This window comes from Malaclemys terrapin, chromosome 21 (assembly GCF_027887155.1).
Source record: "Malaclemys terrapin pileata isolate rMalTer1 chromosome 21, rMalTer1.hap1, whole genome shotgun sequence".
Taxonomy (NCBI): Eukaryota; Metazoa; Chordata; order Testudines; family Emydidae; genus Malaclemys; species Malaclemys terrapin.
Genome location: NC_071525.1, coordinates 15,525,227 through 15,547,834, shown reverse-complemented (window position 1 = coordinate 15,547,834; position 22,608 = coordinate 15,525,227). Strand labels below are relative to the sequence as shown.

Below are 22,608 nucleotides of genomic sequence, written 5' to 3'. Positions count from 1 at the left end.
CCAGCTGAGCCCTGGCCCCATGGGAGGCTTCGGAGCAGGGGTCCTGCTGCTCTTCCTCCTGAGCAACCTCGGGGTTTATTGTCTGGCCAGGAGACTCCGCCAACGGAAAGAACTGGGGGGGAGTCAGCAGGGTAAGGGACCCCCCCGGGGTGGGAATTGGGGGAGGGGCAGGAAAAGGGGCTGCTCTGGCTGTATTGTGGAAAACTGGAGCGTGGGCGTGTGAAGGAAATCAACCCACTCTGTGTGTGTGTGTGTGCGTGCGTTCGCGTCCCTCCACTCTCTGCTGGAGGGGCTGAGCCCTGCACTGTGTGTGGGAGGGTTGGAGGAAGCGGCCTGCTTTGTGGAGGGGCGGGGGTTGCCAGAGGGGGGAAACGATCGATTTGAGGGGAAATGTTTAAAGAAGGAAAATAAACAGTGAAAGGGGATAATTGTGTCTCCTTCCCCAGGGGGCAGCAGAGAGGACCCCAGTGCCCCACAGAGAGACTCGCTCTATGAGGTCAGTGGGGGGGTCTGTTAACCCCTCAGTCCGCACTGCCCCCACATACTGGCTGGAGTTGAGTAGGCAGCTGCAGCCTGTGCCCCCCCACCCCCGCCCCACCCAGGATGAACCCCACTTGGGCCACTGGATCTGGGCATTTCTGGGGCAGTTTAATTGTAGCTTCGATTTTCTAGGCTGTGTTGGCTTTTGGGAGGCAGGTCAGCCTAGCAGATAGAGAACAGAACTGGTAGGGAGGCGATCTGGAGTCTGCCTGCCCATGGGCAAGTCACAGCCCTGCTCCATGCCTCAGTTTCCCCATCTGTGCAAGAGGGGTAATGATCCTGCCCTCCTGTGTGTAGCACTTGGCGATCTCTGGCCGGAAAGCGCTGGACACGGGCAGGGTGTCGTTACCGACCCCACTGCTGTTTTCTTTCAGTTCCAGCCCCTTTCTCAGCTTTAACACAGTTTCCTCAGGGAATTGCCTCTGTTTTGTTTCTTGTTATTGGATAATGAAGCGGTTTTACAAACCCATCAGCTTGGGTGACTGCTGCTGGACCGGGAGGGTTTGCCGAGGGCAGGGGGCTCCGAGGCTCGAAAGCTAACGGAAAAAATGACGCAGCAAGCAGCCTTCCAAAGCTTTTTTTTAGCAGATTGCGCAAGCGGGAGCCAATCCCGCTCTCCGGTGGGGAATTAAAAAAAAAAAAAGAAGCAGAAGCCCCTCCCCCCAGTGCCCCAAAAGAAGCAAGGTGCTACTTAAAGAAATGAATAGTCAATTACATACACAAAGAAGCCAATATACTCTTGCTGGGGGCGGCCTTGGCAGCTGGCCCCTACCCAGCGCCGGCTTCCGGCCTCCCTAGGGGGCGGAGTCTGGGGGGAGGGAGAGGAGAAGGCAGGACCACAGAAAGGGGCAGGGCCTTGTAGTGAGGGGGAGAGCACCCCACAATTTTCTGTCTAGCCCCCCTTACCCACCCCACCCCCAGTGGGAAGCGGCTGGCACCCCCCGGTCAGCCCATCACAGAATACATCCCACTCATTCATGTACCAGGCTCTAGTTTACATCGAAAGTAGTTACTTGTCCCTACTCCTCCATTCCTCGCAATGAGGCTTGCCACCCACCCAGGGGTGCCAGACAGGGGGCCAGGATCCCCTCACTTTATACCTGCCATAAGGGGGAGCGATGGGGGAGGGGCAGAGAGGAGCAAGTGGGGGGGCGGGATCTTGGGCGAAATGAGGGCGGGGACTCGGGGTGAACGGGTGGCATGAGGGTGGGGTCTGAGGGGAAGAGGCAGGGCGGGGCCGGGGCCTGGGGGAAGAGGCGGTGCAGGATAGGCAGGAGAAGGCAAACGCAATGGCGGGAACTCGGGAGAAGGGCTGAGGTGAGGGTGGAGCCTCAGAGAAAGGGGCGGTGCAAGGGCGGGGCCTCAGGTGAAGGGGAGGGGAGTGGGCGGGACGTCGGAGGAAGGGGCTGTGATGGGTTCAGTCACAGAGACCCCCTTGGGACTGTCACCTGATGTGCTGGAATTACCTCTGAGCCTGTTTTTTACAGCCAGTTTGGGACTCCAGAACCCTGCCTCGTTGAACCAGACACACTAGCCTGCGGCAACACAGACCCAGGTCTGATCCACACCCCCAAAGCTGCAGACTTTAACCAAAAACTGCTTAGCAAGTTACCTATCTCCAGCACCCAGACACCCAGCTCCCAATGGGATCCAAACCCCAAATAAATTTATTTTACTCTGTATAAAACTTATACAGGGTAAACTCATAAATTGTCCACCCTCTATACCACCGATAGAGAGATATGCACAGCTCTTTGCTCCCCCAGGTATTAATCACTGACTTTGGGTTTACTAATAAACGAAAGTGATTGTATTAAGTATAAAAAGTAGGATTTTAGTGGTTTCATGTAATAACAGACAGAACAAAGTAAGTTACCAAGCAAAATAAAACAAAACACGCAAGTCTAAGACTAATACATTAAGAAACAGATACAGGTAAATCTCACCCTCAGAGATGTCCCAATAAGGAGGAGGTCTGTAGGGATCAGGTACTGGAGGTAGGTGTAGTCCTCTTCCCCTTCCTTACCCTCTGTGGGGCGGACCTCTGTTGTGCCTGCAGACTCACTGGGTGGTTCCTCTCAATCTGGCAGAGTAGCGAGCTTGTGCTTCCCCTTCTCCTCAAGGCCCTAGCCCTGCACCACCCCTTCCCCCAAGGCAACACCCCCACCCTGCCCCTTTTCCCCGATGCCCTGCCCTGCATTGCCCCTCCCCCGAGACTCCGCCCCTGCACCGCCTCTTCCCCCAAGGCAGGGCCAGATTAACTTTTTGTGGGCCCGGCGCCAAACATATTTGTGGGCCCCCATTGGGGAAGTAGGGCATGCGATGGGGTCGATCCACAGAGCAAGGGGCCGGTTGGGGGGCAATGAGGCGCAGCGGAGTGGCCCCACTCAGCCAGCACAAGGGCACTGTTTACAAACCCAAAACTGCTAGACGCACACTGGCCTGCCAGCCCTGCGCTGCCAGCGTTCCCCTTCCACACTGCCCCCAGCCCGGTGCCCTGCCCTTATGCCACTGCCCCCTCACCCAGAGACTTCCTCCATAGATCCCTATGCCCAGCACCCCCTGCCTAGAGACCCCTCCGGCTACAACTGCACAGCACCCTGCACACCATACCCCCTGCCCAGCTCCCCCACCCACAGATCCCCTCCTGTCCAGCACCCCCATCACAGTCCCACCATCACAGCTGTACGTGCCCCATATTCCGGAGGGAATTCTGCTTCAAATTCTGTGCATCATATTTTCAAATTCTGATATTTTTTAATAATAAATAAATGTGGAAGCTCCACCATGGCAGTGGGGAGCACAGGCCATTGGCTGCATGGAGGTGGGAGATCACCCTGCAGCCTCCCCCACCTCCCTGGGACAGGGACTTGGCAGTGAGACTGAACCTGACCCTGATACAGCACAAGGGCCAGGCCTGCCACAGAAACACCCTGGGGCCCTGCCCCTTTTGGGCCAGGCTCCCCAGATGTGGGCAGGGAGACGCAGCCCGGCAGCAGGATCCAAGTGCAGAGGGACTTAGTGTGGGGGATCCAGATGGGGGTAGGAGGGTTCTGTGGGGGGGGGTAAGAGGGTTCTGTGGGGGGGGATCTGGGTGCAGGCACCTCAGTGGGGGATCTGGATGCACAGGGAGGTGCCAGGTGCAGGGGCAATGGGAGTCTGCAGGGGGGACCAAGTGAAAGTGGTTGGAGCTTGGGGTGGGGGTGGGGGAGTCTGGGTGCAGGGGAGGTGGGGCTGTTGTACTTAAAGTACTGCACAGGATCTTTTCAGGGGGAATAAGGCAAATGCCACATTCATTGGTAATACATGAATCAATCAATACTGTATCATATGTGTAAGCAGAGTCTGGATGAGCTCTACCCTGACATCTGGTGGGGAATTATGGCGAGGGTGGAAAAGAACTCCAGGGGCTGATCTTGTTTGCATAGGCACACCCACCCGCCAGGCGTGAAACCACAGCAACTCAAAGTGGTTACTTTGGCTGGTGTGGGATCCCCAGTTTCTCTGTTATTGGGGCAGGAGGAATAAAGTTTTGTTACCCTGATTCTGTGAATCAAGGCCAGTGGAACTGTTGTATGACAGAAGGACTGAGTGAGTCCTTCACCATTACCTAAGCAGCACTTGCTTGAGAAGGGGCATGGGTTACAAAACCCAGTAAATTGAGAGAGGATGTTGAAAGGTGTTTATGCCTCATGGCATATGCTGTCTTTGAGGGTCTGAAACACCAATTGCACCATCTCCTCTCTCCACTGTTGAATGTCAGAGCTGTTTTTGATTTTATTAGGAGCCTAATTACAGTCTCCTGAGCTGAATTCACTTTGGGCCAATGGTGCACTAGCACTGGGGGTTCCCCTACTATCAACTGAAAATGTTAAGTGCTGCAACCACAAAAGAGCTGAAGTTATTAAGAGCAGAGATCACTGAGTGCTGTGTTAAGTGGGCAGGGGAACCTAGAGCTATATTGCTAAGCAGCTGGTGTAGCAATTTGTGGGGGTGACTGGAGGAACAGTGAGCAGCCCAAAGAAGGGCAAGTGGCTCACAGGTTGGGGAGCTGAGCAGCTTGTGGGACAGCAGGAAGTGGACTGGCTCATGGTGAAGGCTGTGGTGGAACCCCATGGAGAGATGGCCAGCCTTGGATCATGTAAGGTGCACCCTATGTGCCCCCCCTTTTTACTCTGGGGCTGTACTGACCAGGGACAGAGCCTTTGGGGGTGTTGGACTTTGGGGACTCTGGGTCATTTTTGGGTTCCTGGATTCAAGAAACCAAAGGGAAAGGACACAGCCCAATTTGCTGGGGTGGGTTTTTTGCTCATGGTTTGTGTTAGGAATCCTGTTTGTGGTGTTTTTCCAATGTAATGCTGAAGTCGTTTACCTCATGTTATTAAACATTTTCTGCTACACTCAGACTCCGTGCTTGTCAGAGGGGAAGTATTGCCTCTTAGAGGCACCCAGGGGGTGGTATGTAATTGTCCCAGGTCACTGGGTGGGGGCTCGAGCCGCTTTTGCATTGCGTTATTGAAACGGAACCCCTAGATACAGAACCCGGCCCTTGTTGCTGCCAACTTAGATGGGCAGAAGGGTTACATATGCATATGATCTAGATTACACACACACACACACAAACACACTCCATCTTGTTGTTGTTACCAACTAGTTGCTCCCCTTAACTTCACTGGCCAGGTGAGTGAGTTAGGGGAGGGGTGGAGCCCTGCTTCTGCAGATCTGGATCAATGCTCCAATGTTGACAAGACCCAGGGTCCTCTGCAAGACACCTCACATTTATAGCAGCTTCCCTCTCATGCAAATCTAGACCAGATTCAAAATCTCTGTCCGTTGGTCCTTTGTGCTGCTTCCTTCTGGGTGTTGTCCCAATACTGTTCAAAGAGGTTGTTTCTAAAGAAGGTGCTTGATTCTAACCCCCCTCCCCAGGCCGTCAATATATCTGCTCTACTTTAGTGAGCCCACTTGACAAGTTTGATTGTTCTTGGGTCTGACTTCCATCCCCTCTCCAACTAGCTGTCTGGAGGTGCTTGCCTTCCACGCCTTGCTCATTCACACCTCATTCATTCAACTTGGCAGTTGATTAAGGGAGTGTGTGTGTGTGTGTGTGTGTGGGCATCTTATTCTACTAGCAAAAAGACATTTTCTTCTACTTTAACTACCCATAGGGGCTATAACATTATACCAAAGCTTAACACAAAGTTTTCTATAAGTTTTTCTACATAGGGATCTGATACAAAGTTCCTATATCAAAGGACTTGATACAAAGTTGTATGAAAATAGCTTAATACAGAGTTCTATGAAGAGGCATAATACAAAGTCATGTGAAGATGCTTAATACAGAGATTTATCTACAGAGTTCATTTGGATGGGGGTCCAGGTGCAGGTGGTTGGGGCTCAGTAGGGAGGGTGTCTGGGGGGGGCTCATCGGCGTGGTACAGATGCAGGGGAGGTGGGGCTTGTCAGGGTGAGCGTTTGATGGGCCTGCTTAACAGGGGAGCCCCAGCTGCTGCTGGGCCCCCATTTTCCCTATCCCAGGGATTGGTAACCTTCAGCACGCGGCCCACCCAGAGCACACGGACTAAACACATACTACAGCAGCAGATTGTTCCAGCTTTCCCTTGGGAGACAATTCCATCCACACCCCAAGGCAGAGATTGCACTGCTAGGACACTTTCCCCTGATAGCCTCAGTTTCCCTTTCCTACCCATCCCCCCATCCCTCTTCCCCACTGCCTCTTTCCTTCCAGCTCCCTAAGAGGCAGTCACCCAGATGCCAGGGAGGGGAGCCAAGCGCACTACACATGTGGCTACACTGTCTCTGAGAGGCAGGCGTCTCTGCCTGGGGAGGGAGGGCAAGCAAGAGAGACCAGGAGATGCCCGCCCCCCAACATGCCTGTCCTGGTCCAGCTGCCCAGCAGGGCCTGGTACTCTCAGTCTCTCTGTGCTGCGGGGGTGCAGGGGATGTTTTCGGAGATGCCTCTGGCTGAGCCCCCTGCCAAATGCGGAGAGATGGGTGGCAGCTAGTGCCCCCCAGGCCCCCAGCATGCAGACACCCACCCCGCCAGCAGCCAGCTCTCAGCACAGCCACCCTGGAAGGGGTTTCAGTCTCCCCCACCCCCCTCGCCCCAAGACCCCCTTTGAAATACATTTACCAGCCCAGCTGCTGCTCCTGGCTGCCTTGCGTTGGGTGAGAGGTTGAAGCGAGGCTGGGAGCTGCACTAGAGCCGCAGGAAGCAGCCTGCTGCCCCCCAGAAGCAGCAGGCAGGAGAAGGAGGTGGGGCTGCACCTGTGGGGTCGCTCAGCCCCTGCTCCAGGAGCAGAGTTCCCATCACTGATTGGCTGGGGGCCAAAAAACACCTAAACAGCCCTGCCCACTACGCCAGTGACCAGCCATGTGATCAGCGACTCAGAGCCAGAAAAACTTCCTTGATTGGTGGCTCTGCAATGATTCCTCCGCCCCCCCACCGCCAAACAGCTGATGGCTCGTGGGCCCCCCCCCGGCCCCATTGCCCCCTTCCCCAAGGCCTGGCCCTGCCTCCCCTCCTCCCAGGAGCGGCTAGCTAGCCGGATCTCAGCCCTTCCCCCTCCCTCCTGCTGCTGGGAGACAGGCTACAGCTAATCGGCAACAGGGAGGGCGGGGCACACACCCAGCGCTGGGGGCGGAGCTTCGCTGCTGCTGCAGCACCTGCCTTGCCACACAGCAGGAGCCCAGCGCCGGCAGCACTAAAGAGCGGGCAAGAGCGGCTTCTCTGGGCCCCTTCGGCCCGCGGGCCCGGCGCCATGGCAAATCCGCTCCTGTTTCCGCGGCTCATGCATTCCTTCTCTCGGATTCCATTCCGGTCAACCTTTTGGGTCGGGATCTGTTCTGTAAACTTGGCTGGACCATCTATTCTTCCCCAGATGGGGTCTACTTACAAATTCCCCAGTCCTCTCTGAGCAATTCTCTGGCCTCCCTGCTGTCTCCTTACCTCCGCCAGTACCCCTATCAAACATGGCCCCTCCATCGCTGCTCTCCTGTATGCAGTTTTACTTCCATCTGCCCTAGCTATTGTTAAGTGCCCTGGCCACTCCATGGCGGATACTGATGTTGCTAAGGGTAACGCATTTGCTGACGCCTCTGCTAAACATGCTGCTGCCATAGAACCATCTCCAGATGCATTTCTAGGTTCCCTTTCTGTTTCTATACCACCGCCGTCCCTCACTAACCTCACCCTGCTCCAAGACCCTGACCCAGAAGCCAAAAAGGACTCCTGGGTTGCCCAGCGTTGCTCTCTACATCCTGATTCCCTTTGGCGTTCGCCTGCTGGCGCCTTTGTGGCCCCCTTTTCACTCTACCCGTCGCTGGCCACCCTGCTACACGGTGTTTCACATGTCGGAAAGGAGGGGATGGTCTCTGCTGTAACTAAGGCAGGATGGTGGGCCCCCCATTTCAGCTCTTTTGCAACCCGCCACTGTGCCGCCTGTACCACTTGCCAAAGCCACAATATTGGTAAACCTGTAAAAGTGGCTCAGGGGTTCTGGGGCCTGCCCCAAACACCATTCTTGCATTGGCAACTTGATTTTGTACAAATGCCTAAGTGACAACAATATGAATTTATTTTGGTTATGGTATGTTTATTTTCTGGTTCTCGAAAGGCTGACGCACTGTCTGTACCAAATGTTTATTAAATCATATTCTGCCTGCCAAGGGAATTCCTGCCACTCTGTCCGGTGGAAGGGTCCTCATCAGGTACTGCTTACTACCCAGACGGCTGTTAAACTATCTGGCATCGCAGCGTGGATACATGCTTCACAGTGTAAGAAGGCACCATCCCCAGCGAACCAATCATCACCTCAGAACCACGCAGAGTTAATTTTGACTCCAGAAGAAGAGGTAGAGGAACAGCCTGCAGTACCTTACAATCTACGCTCTTGTAAGGGTTGCCAGAAGCAGACGACGACCTAAAGCAAGGCCCAAGAAGAAGCAATAGTGAGCCTAGTGCCTGCTCCCTAGTGGATGTAAAACTGTGACTGCAGTTCCCTCAGTTGAGGTTGTCAGAACCAGCAGGGCCTTGCCTCCGACATGCGCCTCTGGTGGCGCCTGTTCCTCGGCTGCTGGTGTCTTAAGGTCTGGGGAGCCCACAATGACAATTCTTTTATCCAGCAGCAAGTGTGGATAGCTCAGACCCTTAATATTTCTAATTGCTGGGTCTGCAGCCACATCCCAGCCCACTCTCAAGCTGGTGTTCCTGTCCTGGCAATCCCACTCAATTCCCCAGACCTCACGGGAGGACCTCGTCCGTTTAACAAAACATGGAACAGCAATGACACTTGGGAAGCAGTGGGAATAAATGTATCTAAATGGATAAGTGTGGTAGAGGGAAAAGGTCATTGGTGTTGGGTATGTAATGAGACAGGGTTGGATCTGGGAAAAAGCCGTTGCCTTCAGCATATTGTGGCCAATCGTGCATGGGATTATTCGAACAAAACTAAAGAGTGGTGGGCCAGGTATGGGGTTATGAATTTTTTCTCGACCTGGGATCAGACAGAAAAGTCAATCTCATGTTCCCCCTACAGTAACCTTAGTGAAAACAATACAATCTTTCAATGCCATGCAAATAACACCACTCCTCGTAAGGAGAATTACCCTGTGCCCCTTTGGAGGATATTACTCCTTTGCAGGCACCTATGTGACAAATGGGTGCAACCGACCCTTCCCGGCCTTAATAGGCCATCATTGGGTTTGTGGGACCAAAGCTTATACTGCGTTACCAGCTAACTGGTCAGGTATCTGTTATCCCGCCCGACTCTTCCCAGAATTCCGAGTGCTAGGGTCCTTCCCACGAGAACGCCTCCGTAATTTCAGGCGAAGAAGAAGGGACTTACCAGACGCCCAATGGTATGTAAATAACATAAGCCCCTTAACCTGGGAAGAGGCCACTGGCGGTTCCCTTATCCCACTTGGGGGAGTAATACACCATGCAAAAGGGCTCCTGAGGTTACAAGCAGTAGTTGAAATAATGGCAAATGAAACCGGAGAGAGTTTAAGAGCCCTGGCCAAAGAAACAGCGGCGATCCGACAGATGGCCCTCCAAAACCGTCAAGCCTTGGACATAGTGCTGGTGGCCAAAGGAAGGACCTGTGCTCTCATTGGAAAAGAATGTTGTGTGTTTATACCGACGACACCAATGAGGTACTAGATCGCGTTAGCCACTTAGAACAAATCGTATATCTTCCCCATGAAGAGCCGAGTTCTTTCTGGAAGTGGCTAAGTAACCTGTTCAATTTCTCTGGCATAGGAAACTGATTGTTTCAGGGAGCCCTGACTATCCTGTTTGGAATCCTAATGATTTTTGTATGTTTGCAGTTAATCTCCTGTTGTATACAGAATTCTGTAAGGTATGCCACCCAGGTGACTGCCCCAAAACAGAGTGCTAATATGATGATTTTGAATATCGCTGATGAAGAAATGGATAAAGAACGGTTAATATGTGGAACCCAGTAATTGTTGGTCATAGCGTAGCTTGACCAAAAGGAGGGATTGTGAAAGTAGAATGAATTATATTGTAAAAATAGAATGGATTGAAGAAATGCTGTATGTACCTTTAAGCTGAAATAAGGAATGTTGAAATACAGGTGTCAGAAAAAGGAACATTAAGGCATAAACAATGAGTCTGCTTAAGCTAATGGTGGACCATTAGCCGGAGATCTGTTAGTAAGGAAATTGAATATGTATGTCTAGCCTCAGGAAAACTTGTCAGTTCTGCTTTCTTTGTCCTCTTGTTAAATTCTCGCCCTTTTTATCTGTACTGAGAGCCACAAAACTCCCCTTTGACTGCTGCTTACCCCTGTACGTTCCTAAACTAATTCAGTGGCGATCATGTGCAGAGGGAGTGCCCTAGGTGCCTACATTTCTGCCTGTGTGCATGTGCTGTGCTGCCTCACCGCAGGCGCTCAGACGCCGTCTCCTGTCTGTGCTCCAGACTGATCCACAAACCAGGGAAGACAGGCATTTGTCCACCTAAATTGCATGCTGGGCCTGATCAGGTAGGCATGCCCAGAGGCTGCTGACTGGATTGGGCCCATTAGGTGAGTTAACACAACAGTTGCAGGTGGTGGAGGGAACCTTCCTTTATAATCTTTAGCTTAGTGGTTATGGGATGTGGGAGACCCCCAGTTCAAGTCCCTCCTCTGCCTGATGAGGAGAAGGAATTTTAACAGGGATCTACATCGCTCAGGTGAGTGCTCTAATCATTAAGCTATTGTGTCATTTAACTTTGTCTAGCCCAATTAATATATAATGATTTAATTTAAGTTGAAAAACTTCAATAGAAGAGACTGAGGGAGCCCCAGATCAGGATATTCCATACCACAGTGATTAGGGTTCTCACCTCCGATGTGGCAGATCCCTGTTCAAATCCCTGCTTCCTCTCAGGTGGGGTGGAGGGGGGGACTTGAATGTCGGGGGGTTGTCTTCCACACCTTGGGTGAGTACTCTAACCACTAGGCTAAAGGTTATAAGAGAGCTGCTTTCTGTCCCTCTTTCTCCCCCCCCCCCACCAGCTGTTTTGTGTAAACTCATCTAAAAGTCCTGATCCAGTTGGTGGCATCTGAGCACACCTGTCAAATCAGGCCCATTCACCGCTTAGGTGGCCTAATGCCTTTCTTACCTCAGTTCATGGATCTCTAGCAGGGATAGGTGCTGAACTCTGAGAGAAGCGTGGGACTTAGGATACGCCCCTGTTGTCTGCCTCTCCCGCTGGCTGGCTTAAGTGGCTCCTAGCATGCTGGCTTTGTGGATTGCATTCAAAGGAGCCTATCGCTTTGCCTAGTGGCCTAAAAGTTAGGTGTTGTGACACTGATCATCCTATGCCTAAGTCCCTTTTGTATATATTAGCCTATGTACCTAAATACCTCTGAGGATCTGGGCCAAACACATTTCGATGTTGATGAGAGATAGCTGGCTGACTTGATATTTTATGGATCTAGTGCTGCATCCCTTACTCAGATCTGAATTGTACTTACGCTTGTGGGCCTGTGCGATGGGGTTTCCACCCCACACAAGGCCTGGAGATGAAGATTAGACCAATTAGGCCTTAACATTTCCTGGCTTTCCTCCATGTGCAGCCTATAGGTAAATTGGCATAACTTACCCCTTCAGGCCTTGTTTGGCGATGAACACCGCATCACAGCCTGCTTGCATGAATCTGCACCACTCAGGAGTAAAAGATGCAAAACCCAGAACTTTTATTTGAAAGGCTATTTATCAAAATCTTACATCTCACTATCAGGGGCTTACTTATGCCAGTGCTTTGTCTCTCATTCCGCACAGACTCAGCAATATTTCCCACTCTGATGTGCAGTGGATCTCCATAGCATGACGGGGGAGGGATAGCTCAGTAGTTCGAGCATTGGTCCTGCTTTGAGGAGGGGGTTGGCCTAGATGACCTCCTGAGGTCCCGCCCAACCCTGATATTCTATGATTCTGCATGCAAAACATCAACTGCCATCCAAGGGAGTTCCACTTGTGGAATGAATGCAGGTCCATAGCAATTGGGATCAATAGTGATTCAGACTGTTGGGGAGTTGGTTTGTAAAGCATGTTGGGAACCTCTGGTATGAAAACCAACAAAGAGTCCTGTGGCACCTTATAGACTAGAGGGCTTCCAGATCAGCGCAGAACTGTATCATGTTTGTGCGGGTGGTGGGGCAAAAAGAGAGTCCCCAAGATAGGACAGTCGCTTCTGCCGAGTTAAGTGTGGAGCTGGATAAATTGACGATATTGCTGGGTGATTTTGGGGTACCACTATTCTATCATGGCCCCATGTGGCAGGTAGGATTTTAGACAGCTTACAGTCCTTCTTCCTTTGTAGAAAGGTGAAGTGTCTAATGTAGATCTCCTGTCTTCTTTTAGTAAAGTCCGTTTGTGTGGAGGGTTGGTTATGTATGAAAGTCTCCAGGTTGGAGAGCTCTTTCTTCATGTTTTCCTGTTTGCTGTTTGTACTCCTCCAGGTTTTTGTATATTGCCATTGCTAATATCTGTCTTCTGTCCATTTATCCTTTTATGTAGGGACTGTCCAGTTTGGCCGATGTACATAGCAGAGGGGCATTGCTGGCACGTGATGGCGTATATAACATCGGTGGATGTGCAGGTGAATGAACTGGTGATGTTGTAGCTGATCTGGTTAGGTCCTGTGATGGTGTCGCTGGTGTAAATATGTGGGCAGAGTTGGCATCGAGCTTTGTTGCTGGTGAGAATATGCTTAATGTTGGTGGGTTGTCTGTGGGCGAGGACTGGGCTGCCTCCCACGGTCTGTGAAAGCGAGGGATCATTGTCCAGGATGGGTTGTAGATCACTGATGATACGTTGGAGAGGTTTAAGCTGAGGACTGTAGGTGATGGCCAGTGGAGTTCTGTTGGTTTCTTTCTTGGGCTTGTCTTGCAGCAGGACGCTTCTGGGTACACGTCTGGCTCTGTTGATTTGTTTCCTTATTTCCTCGTGCGGTGTAAGAGAAGGTCCGGACTCACCCCTGCGGCGCCTCCTGCTGGTCGTCCAGGGAATTAGCTCACCAGCCTCTGGAGCGCCCTCTGCAGGCCGGTGATCCGCCTTGTCCTCTGCACTGGCCCCTGTGTCCCGCCCAGGACCCCGGTGCCCCTTGCTCTGGGTGCTGCCCCCTGGCAATACCCACACGCTAGGTCTCCCCTCCCAGGGGAACCCCCACCCACTAACCCCACCTCACCTCAGGATAAGGCCACTGCCAGTCACCAGTTAGCCCCCACTCTCTGGGGCAGACTGCAGTATAGGTCACTCATCATCAGCAAGGTTGGTTTCGGACCTGCTGCCTTGGCCTAGACCTGGGCTGCCCTCTGCAACCCCCAGTACCCCTTGGCCTATTACCAGGCCGCAGCCTGGGGCTATCCAGGCTGGAGCTCCCCAGCTCCTCAGCCTTTCCCCAGCCCTGCTCCACTCAGGTACTCTGTCTAGCTCCCTGCAGTCAGGCCCTTCTCCCTCTGCACTCAGAGAGAGACTCTGGCCTAAGCTCCTGGCTCCCAGCCTTTATAGGGCCTGCTGAGGCTGTTTGGGGCGTGGCCCCAGCTACAGCCACTTCCCCTAATCAGCTCAGCCTTCATGCTCCTTGGGCTCTCTCAGGCCCTTCCAGGCAGGAGCAGGTGTCCACCCTGCTACATGCGGGTATCGTAGTTTTGAGAATGCTTGGTGAAGATCTTGTAGGTGTTGGTCTCGGTCTGAGGGATTGGAGCAAATGCGGTTGTACCTCAGTGCTTGGCTGTAGACGATGGATCGTGTGGTGTGTCCGGGATGGAAGCTGGAGGCAGGAAGGTAGGCATAGCGGTCGGTGGGTTCTCGGTATAGGGTGGTGTTAATGTGACCGTCACTTATTTGTACTGTGGCCTCTAGGAAGTGGACCTCCCGTGTAGATTGGTCCAGGCTGAGGTTGATGGTGGGGTGGAAGCTGTTGGAATCGTGGTCGAATTCTTCCAGAGTCTCCTTCCCATGAGTCCAGATGATGAAGATGTCATCAATGTAGCGTAGGTAGAGAAGGGGCGTGAGTGGACGAGAGCTGAGGAAGCGTTGTTCCAGGTCAGCCATAAAGATGTTATCATATTGGGGTCATGCGGGTGCCCATAGTGGTGCCACTGGTCTGGAGGTATCTATTGTCACCAAATTTGAAATAATTGAAACAATATACAAAACCTGTGGCAGAACACTTCAACCTCCCTGGCCACACAATAGCAGATTTAAAGGTAGCCATCCTACAGCAAAGAAAAACTTCAGAACCACACTTCAAAGAGAAACTGCTGAGCTTCAGTTCATTTGCAAATTTGACACCCTCAGCTCAGGATTGAACAAAGACTGTGAATGGCTAGCCAACTACAAGAGCAGTTTCTCCTCCCTTGGTGTTCACACCTCAACTGCTAGAAGAGGGCCTCACCCTCCCTGATTGAACTAACCTCGTTATCTCTAGACTGATTCCTGCCTACATATTTATACCTGCCTTTGGAAATTTCACTATCAAAGAAACTGAGGAACCACCTGATCAGCATCCTATACAGCAAACAGGAAAAGATCAAAAAAGAGCTCTCCAACCTGGAGACTTTCATAAATAACCAACCCTCCACACAAACAGACTTTACTAACAGAAGACAGGAGATCTACATTACACACTTCACCTTTCTACAAAGGAAAAAGGACCGCAAGCTGTCTAAAATCCTACCTGCCACATGGGGCCACGATAGAATAGTGGTACCCCTATCTCACCCAGCAATATTGTCAATTTAGCCAGCGACACACTCAACCCGGCAGAAGTCTGTCCTATTCTGGGGACTCTCTTTTTGCCCCACCACCCGCACGAACATGATACAGATCTGTGGTGATCTGGAAGCCTACTTTCGCCATCTCCGACTCAAAGAATACTTTCAAGATAACATTGAACTGTGCACTGATACACAGATACCCTCCCACCAACAACACAAGAAGGAACTCCACATGGACCTATACATAGAATAGACCTATACATAGAAACAACCCTGACATTATAATCAAAGAGGCTGATAAAGGAGTTGCATCATGAAAAGGTCTGACTACCAAAAGGAGGCTGCCAGACAACTCTCCAATACCAAACTCTACAGGCCACTTTCCTCAAATCCCACTGAGGAATATACTAAGAAACTGCACCATCTACTCAGGACACTCCCTAAACTAACACAGGAACAAATCAACACACCATTAGAGCCCCGACCGGGTTTATTCTATCTACTACCAAAATCCACAAGCCTGGAAATCCTGGATGCCCCATCGTCTCTGGAATTGGCACGCTCACTGAACAACTATCCGGACATGTGGACTCTCTACTCAGACCCTGCACCACCAGCACTCCCAGCTATCTCCGTGAAACCACTGATTTCCTGAGAAAACTACAGTGCATTGGTGATCTTCCAGAAAACACCATCCTAGCCACCATGGATGTGGAGGCTCTCTACACAAACATCCCACACACAGATGGAATACAAGCTGTCAGGAACAGTATCCCTGATGATGACACAGCACAACTGATTGCTGAACTCTGTGACTTTATCCTCATGCACAATTCTTTCAAATTTGGTGACACTGTATACCTCCAGACCAGTGGCACCGCTATGGGCACCCGCATGGCCCCACGATATGCCAACATTTTTATGGCTGACCTGGAACAATGCTTCCTCAGCTCTCGTCCACTCACGCCCCTTCTCTACCTAAGCTACATTGATGACATCTTCATCATCTGGACCCATGGGAAGGAGACTCTGGAAGAATTCCATCACGATTTCAACAGCTTCCACCCTACCATCAACCTCAGCCTGGACCTCTACACGGGAGGTCCACTTCCTAGATACCACAGAACAAATAAGTGACGGTCACATTAACACCACCCTGTACCGAAAACCCACCGACCGCTATGCCTACCTTCATGCCTCCAGCTTCCATCCCGGACATACCACACGATCCACTATCTACAGCCAAGCACTGAGTGTGACGATGTGGTTCTGGCAGAACCCAACTGAGAGTGCCAACTCAGGACAAATTGCTCAAACAGGGCAGTTACAGCCCAAGACTAGGGTTTTTTCCACCTCTAAGGCAAACCAAACCAGCCAGACTAAGAGGACTTCGATCTCACCCAACTGGCTAACCGCAAGTCTCACAAGCAATCTCCTAGACACTCCAGTTTCTCAGTATTACCACCAGTGCCACTCGTTATGGGGACAAATGGTTATGAAAACCAATACCCAAGTAAAAGAAAAAAGGTTCTCCTGGTCCCAAAGGACCAAGCCCCAGACCCAGGTCAATATACAGATCAGATCTTACCCACAATCACGCTGTTGCCAATCCTTTAGAATCTAAAATCTAAAGGTTTATTCATAAAAGGAAAAAGATAGAGATGAGAGCTAGAATTGGTTAAATGGAATCAATTACATACAGTAATTGCAAAGTTCTTGGTTCAGGCTTGCAGCAGCGATAGAATAAACTGCAGGTTCAAATCAAGTCTCTGGAATACATCCCACGCTGGGATGGGTCCTCAGTCCTTTGTTCAAAGCTTCAGCTTGTAGCAAAATTCCTCCAGAGGTATGAAGCAGGATTGAAGACCCAATGGAGATGAGGCATCAGCCTTATATAGTCCTTTCCAGGTGTAAGAACACCTCTTTGTTCTTCCTGTGGAAAATTACAGCAAAATGGAGCCTGGAGTCACATGGGCCAGTCCCTGCATACTTTGCTGAGTCTGAAGGCCTTCTCTCAATGGGTCCATTGTATAGCTGATGGTCCTTAATGGGCCATCAAGCAGGCTATGCAGAGCTAATCCCAGCTTCTCTGGGATGTCACCCAGAAGCATAGCATAAGTTTGCCATACAGACAGTATAGAGCCAATATTCATACTTCAACTACAAAACTGATACACACATATAGACAGCATAATCATAACCAGTAAACCATAACCTTGTCTTAGACACCCCATTTGACCCACTTTATACAAGATTTGGTGCCACTACAGGACCTTGGTTGCAACAATGATCTATATGGTCCCAGTTTATGTCAATAACGTCACACTGAGGTACAACTGCATTTGCTCCAACACCTACAAGATCTTCACCAAGGATTCTCAAAACTACGATACCCACAGGAGAAAATAAGGAAACAAATCAACAGAGCCAGACGTGTACCCAGACGCCTCCTGCTGCAAGACAAGCCCAAGAAAGAAGCCAACAGAACTCTACTGGCCATCACCTACAGTCCTCTGCTTAAACCTCTCCAATGCATCATCAGTGATCTACAACCCATCCTGGACAATGATCCCTCGCTTTCAGAGACCTTGGAAGGCAGCCCAGTCCTCGCCCACAGACAACCCGCCAACCTTAAGCATATTATTGGCTGTGGCGTCTGAAAGTTCCTGAGGAAGATGGCATTCACCTGAAATAAGAGAAATGGAAATAGAATATTAGAGACAGCTGAACAATCCCCATTTTACCTCTCCCATTTGCTTTTATTGTCCATGTTAATATACCCTCAACTTCACCAGCCAGCTGGATCTACATGACTCTTCAAAAGGATAAAATACAGAGCTGCCTTCCCCACAGTGAATCAGAAGAAGCAAGCAAAGAACTGTGGGTAGAGAACAGTAGACTCCAGTATATCCCAAAGTGTTTAGTAGAGCGAACTCCACTGATTTGCATGTCTAGCTAATCTGTATTGTTCTGGAGAAGGTTGCAGGAGACAATGCCAAGGAACTGTGGAAAACTAGATCCTGTTCCCAATCTCATAAGCATGAATAATTAGAGTCGCTGCTAATGATTGTGTTTGACAAGGGAGAGGAACTAGGCAAGGGCAGGAGAACTAGTGACTCCAGGCTTTTTAAGAGTAAAATTCATTTAATATTGCAGATAACTGAGTCTGTGATAAAGGAAACAAAGCCCTCACGCTCACACAACAGAGAAGGAACAAGATAGCATGATACAGGGTAAAGCTGAAATGTGTGGGAGGGATAGCTCAGTGGTTTGAGCATTGGCCTGCTAAACCCAGGGTTGTGAGTTTAATCCTTGAGGGGGGCCACTTAGGGATCAGGGGCAAAATCAGTACTTGGGCCTGCTAGTGAAGGCAGCGGGCTGGACTCAATGACTTTTCAAGGTCCCTTCCAGTTCTAGGAGATAGGTATATCTCCATATTATACTTGCTAGGGGAATTCATATGACCCACATTTTTCTGTGCCCCTGCACAGAAAAATGCAAATAAAATCTACCAGGGGACACGGCCTCTTCCCTAGCAGCGTGTCTGTTCTAGCATGCATCAAGCAACCTCAGAGAGAGGGGCGGGGTGCTGGGCATGCATGCCTGCATGATCGCAGGGGGTGGGTATGTGGTATGTGCGTGAACAATCCAGAGAGAGAGAGAGAGAGAGAGAGAGACTCTGTCCCTCTCCCTTGCTACAACAGCTGACTGGTGTGGAAGGGTAGGGCTTTTTATTCTACACAAGGCAGTCTAGAGGCACAAATGTAATAGTCCTGCCTGAGTTAATTGATTCATTCTCTGAGGCATTAGTAGCCTGACAATGTAGTTAGTAACATCGTTAAAGTTGCTGTTGTTGGTTAGTTTCAGAGTAACAGCCGTGTTAGTCTGTATCCGCAAAAAGAAGAACAGGAGTACTTGTGGCACCTTAGAGACTAACAAATTTATTAGAGCATAAGCTTTCGTGGACTACAGCCCACTTCTCCACTTATGCATCCGAAGAAGTGGGCTGTAGTCCACGAAAGCTTATGCTCTAATAAATTTGTTAGTCTCTAAGGTGCCACAAGTACTCCTGTTCTTCTTGTTGTTGGTTAATTGATCTCATTCTCTGAAGCAGAAATGTAGCAGCCTGACTGTTACAGTGAATGTTGTTAATGTTGCTATTGTTAGTTAACTCTTCCCTTTCTCAGTCAATTTCCCCAGGAGCATAAAACCTGTACAAGTTTTAAGGCCCCTACATTGCCAGAGTGATGGAAAGGAGCCTTATTATAAATGACAGTAAGGGAATCCTCAGCTAGGAAGATCTATGTGCTTTCTCACTTTATTTCTGTGCCAAAGTGGCACAATGGGGTTAGAATACAGCTCAGGATTTATTTTACTTACCCATTTAAAAAAAAAGACCTTTGAGGGCAAATAAAACATTTACCAAAGAGTCAATAAAATGTCAGGACAATCAGAACCAAGAACTTCCCAAAGTACCCAGCCAGGTCCAGGACAATGATTACCAAAACTGTATGACTTTCATGTGTGAAAGTCTCAACAATTTAAAATGACAGTCTACTTTGTGTGTGTGTGTGTGTGTGTGTGTGTGTGTGTGCTGTTTTGTGTTCTGTAATGTAATTTAAATGAAAGGATATTAGTTACCAAGTGTTTGTAACTTAACTTTCATGTGCTTAGGAAATGCTGAATAGTTATTGTGATGTTTCTGTATTGTAGTTTAAGTAAATTACCAAAACAGTTGAATCTGATGTGATTATATTGCATTATTTTGACAAATAAAGGATGCAGAATTTTGATTTTGATTTTTTTTTTTTGGGTGCAGAATTCCCCCGGGGTAAAGGATATTGACTTTTGAAGGAGATGCTAAAATGAGAAGCTATGACCAAGTTCTGTCATAGACCAGGCAGTGCCCTGAGTGATCCAGAAGCTGGTGCTTCCTTAAAATGCCTGCAAGGTGTGATCATCCAACAGTTCCCCTTTCAGGAAGATGATTGCCATATTACACGCCTCCACCCTGCTCCCTACACTGACGTATCACCCTGTGTGGTGTTTGAGGAGGGAGGAACTGAAGAGAGATTCAGTATTTGCTGGGCAGAAGATGGCCCACTCTTCAGTTGATCTGCCTGAGACTGTGAAGTTGGAGATGAGGAAGATCTCTGTCTCAAGGAAAAAGAAGCACAAACAGTTCCATCAGCACAATCCCATTTTACCACCTCTCGTAAGATCTGTATCAATCTGCTGCATTGTAAGCTCTTTTGGGCAGACATTGTATGCTGCTCTTTAAAGCTCTGATGACATGATATAAATTGGAAAGTAAAGAATCATTCTTTCTTGATGTAAATGCTAAGATGAGAAGCAATAGTTGGGGGAAGATGTCGGTCGGCCAGTGTCCTGAGGAATTTGGTGCCTCCTTAGAATGCCTGGAGCAACATAATCATCTTGTATTTACGTTTTCAGGTAGATGGCAACTCTATTCCATGCTTTACCCTGAGCTTTTACTGACCCCTCCCTGCACAAAAGAAAGATGTACCCGCACAGTAGATCTCCTGTACTCACTGAATGGAAGAGGGTCTGCTCTAAATTAAATAGTAGTAAACTCCTTTGCCAAAGCAGTAACTGAGGCTTGGTCTACACTGGGGGGGATCGATCTAAGTTACGCAACTTCAGCTACGTGACTAATGTAGCTGAAGTCAACGTACTTAGACCTACTCACCGCATGTCTTCACTGCGGTCAGTCGGCTGCTGCCGCTCCACTGTTGACTCTGCCTGCGCTTGTCGCGGTGGCAGAGTACAGGAGTCGATGGGAGAGCGCTAGGGGGTCGATTTATCGCATCTAGAGTAGATGTGATAAATCGACCCCTGCTGGATCGATCACTGCCCACTGATCCGACAGGTAGTGTAAACATACCCTGAGTCTTTGAATCACTCTGCAAATATGTTAAGACTTTCCCCTTCCACTGAAGTGCAGTGATAGGGGAGAATAGGACAATCACTAACTAGATAGAAGCAGGATGAAGTCAGGATTACGGGAAAGGTGTATTTGCATTGCAAGAGAATGTTAACGTGAGGAGGAATGGTTGGAACTGGTTGTTGGTCAGAAAATGCCCAGGGTGAGAGAGAATGTAGTTCTTCCTTACAATGACTGCCGAGAATATATTGTTATGTGTTTATCTTTTTAGAAATGTGGTAACCATATTGTCTACACCCAAAGCCCTGCACAAACTTGGACATGCACCCTCCCCAATATACATACAGATAAAGAAGTGAAGAAATCCCAATACTCACTCAGGGTTAGAGAGTCCAGTCTGTTTGAGGAAATTTTCATAAATCGCCCAGAACTGAGCCTTGGGGCGTACAGGGGCAGGCAAGGGAGAGTCACTGATCAAGTGACGCCATGCTGGAGTATTCATCCTAAAATAACATGAATGGAAAGGAAATAGGAGTATCAGGAAAGGAATTCTCTTCTGTATCTCCTGCCTCCTCATATACCATAATTTACATTAATAACATGGAATGATCCCACGGCCTGGTAAAATCAGTGTATTTGTATTGCAAGAGAATGTTAACGTGAGGAGGAATGGTTGGAGCTGGTTGTTGGTCAGAAAATGCCCAGGGTGAGAGAGAATGTAGTTCTTCCTTACAATGACTGCAGAGAATATATTGTTATGTGTTTATCTTTTTAGAAATGTGGTAACCATATTATCTACACCCAAAGCCCTGCACAAACTTGGACATGCACCCTCCCCAATATACATACAGATAGAGAAGTGAAGAAATCCCAGTACTCACTCAGGGGTAGAGGGTCCGGTCTGTTTGAGGAAACTTTCATAAATCCCACAAAACTGAGCCTCGGGGCGTACAGGGGCAGGCAAGGGAGAGTCACTGATCATATTCATACTAAAATAACATGAATGGAAAGGAAATAGGAGTATCAGGAAAGTAATTCTCTTCTGTATCTCCTGCCTCCTCATATACCATAATTTACATTAATAACACTGAATGATCCCACGGCCTGGTAAAATCAATGTTAATGTGACTTTCTTCCATCCTCTAATAAAATCTCTATTGTTTCATCAACAGAAATTTCAAATCAATTTGGGGAACTGGGCTCCCGCAGACTCCTAAATTCTCATATCAGCTAAATGGGCAAGAGAGAGGAAAAGCAGTGAGCCCCATGACTCCCTAATCCCTATATGGCCATCAGCTGTTTTATCTCACCAGCCATTCTTCTTGGTCTTGGTCACTACCAAAGGAGAAAATAAACTCCATTGAAGCAGGGATGGAGTGCTCCATTACTCACGGGCAATGGATTTTCGGGAAGAATCTCTTTACCAGTGATTGAGATCTTTGGAGGAGCTCTCAGTTGCCCCGTCCCCAAACTACATTGGAGAAATACCTTTGTAAGTACATTGTCCTCTTAGTAGAGCTGTTCCTCACCCCCTGCCTACCCTATAGTCCCAGTGAAATAGAGAGAGCAAAGTTGAGATCACACTAAACATGTGACTGCTGCATTTTCTGTTCCTAATTCCCTTCTTTTCTCACTCGTGAGAGCATCATAAACTAGAAAAATGGGTCCCAAGCTCCAGATGTGGGCATTCCCAGACTTTGCCGGGGTCCAGGCAGGACACACACCCCTGGCGAAGGAAGAGTTTTTTGAACAGTGCTGCATCCACATTTTCAGAAAGATGGGGGCCCTGTTTCATACATGTACCTGAAACCCTGCAGCCCCCAAAGTACTCTAACCTAGGGCAAGGAGTATGCTCATTGCCAGAATTACCTGATCAAGGATGGATCTGTCTTTTTAAAAGGTGAGGAG

General features: G+C 49.5%; 1 protein-coding gene and 1 long non-coding RNA gene across 4 annotated transcripts in view; one reads left to right on the top strand and one right to left on the bottom strand.

Moving 5' to 3' along the window:
- Positions 1–22,608, bottom strand: part of LOC128826928 (uncharacterized) — a 303,519-nt gene that overhangs the window by 250,838 nt on the left and 30,073 nt on the right. The gene's annotated exons all lie outside the window — the stretch shown is intronic.
- LOC128826935 (uncharacterized) lies at positions 10,321–21,967 on the top strand. 3 transcript variants are annotated; one of them, XR_008442905.1, is made up of 4 exons: positions 10,324–10,759; positions 12,592–12,673; positions 19,615–20,249; positions 21,873–21,967. It is a non-coding gene; the product is annotated as an uncharacterized LOC128826935 (long non-coding RNA). The 3 variants fall into 3 exon arrangements; XR_008442904.1 differs by lacking the exon at positions 21,873–21,967 and having other exon boundaries at positions 10,321–10,610; positions 19,615–20,116; XR_008442903.1 differs by lacking the exon at positions 21,873–21,967 and having other exon boundaries at positions 10,321–10,759; positions 19,615–20,116.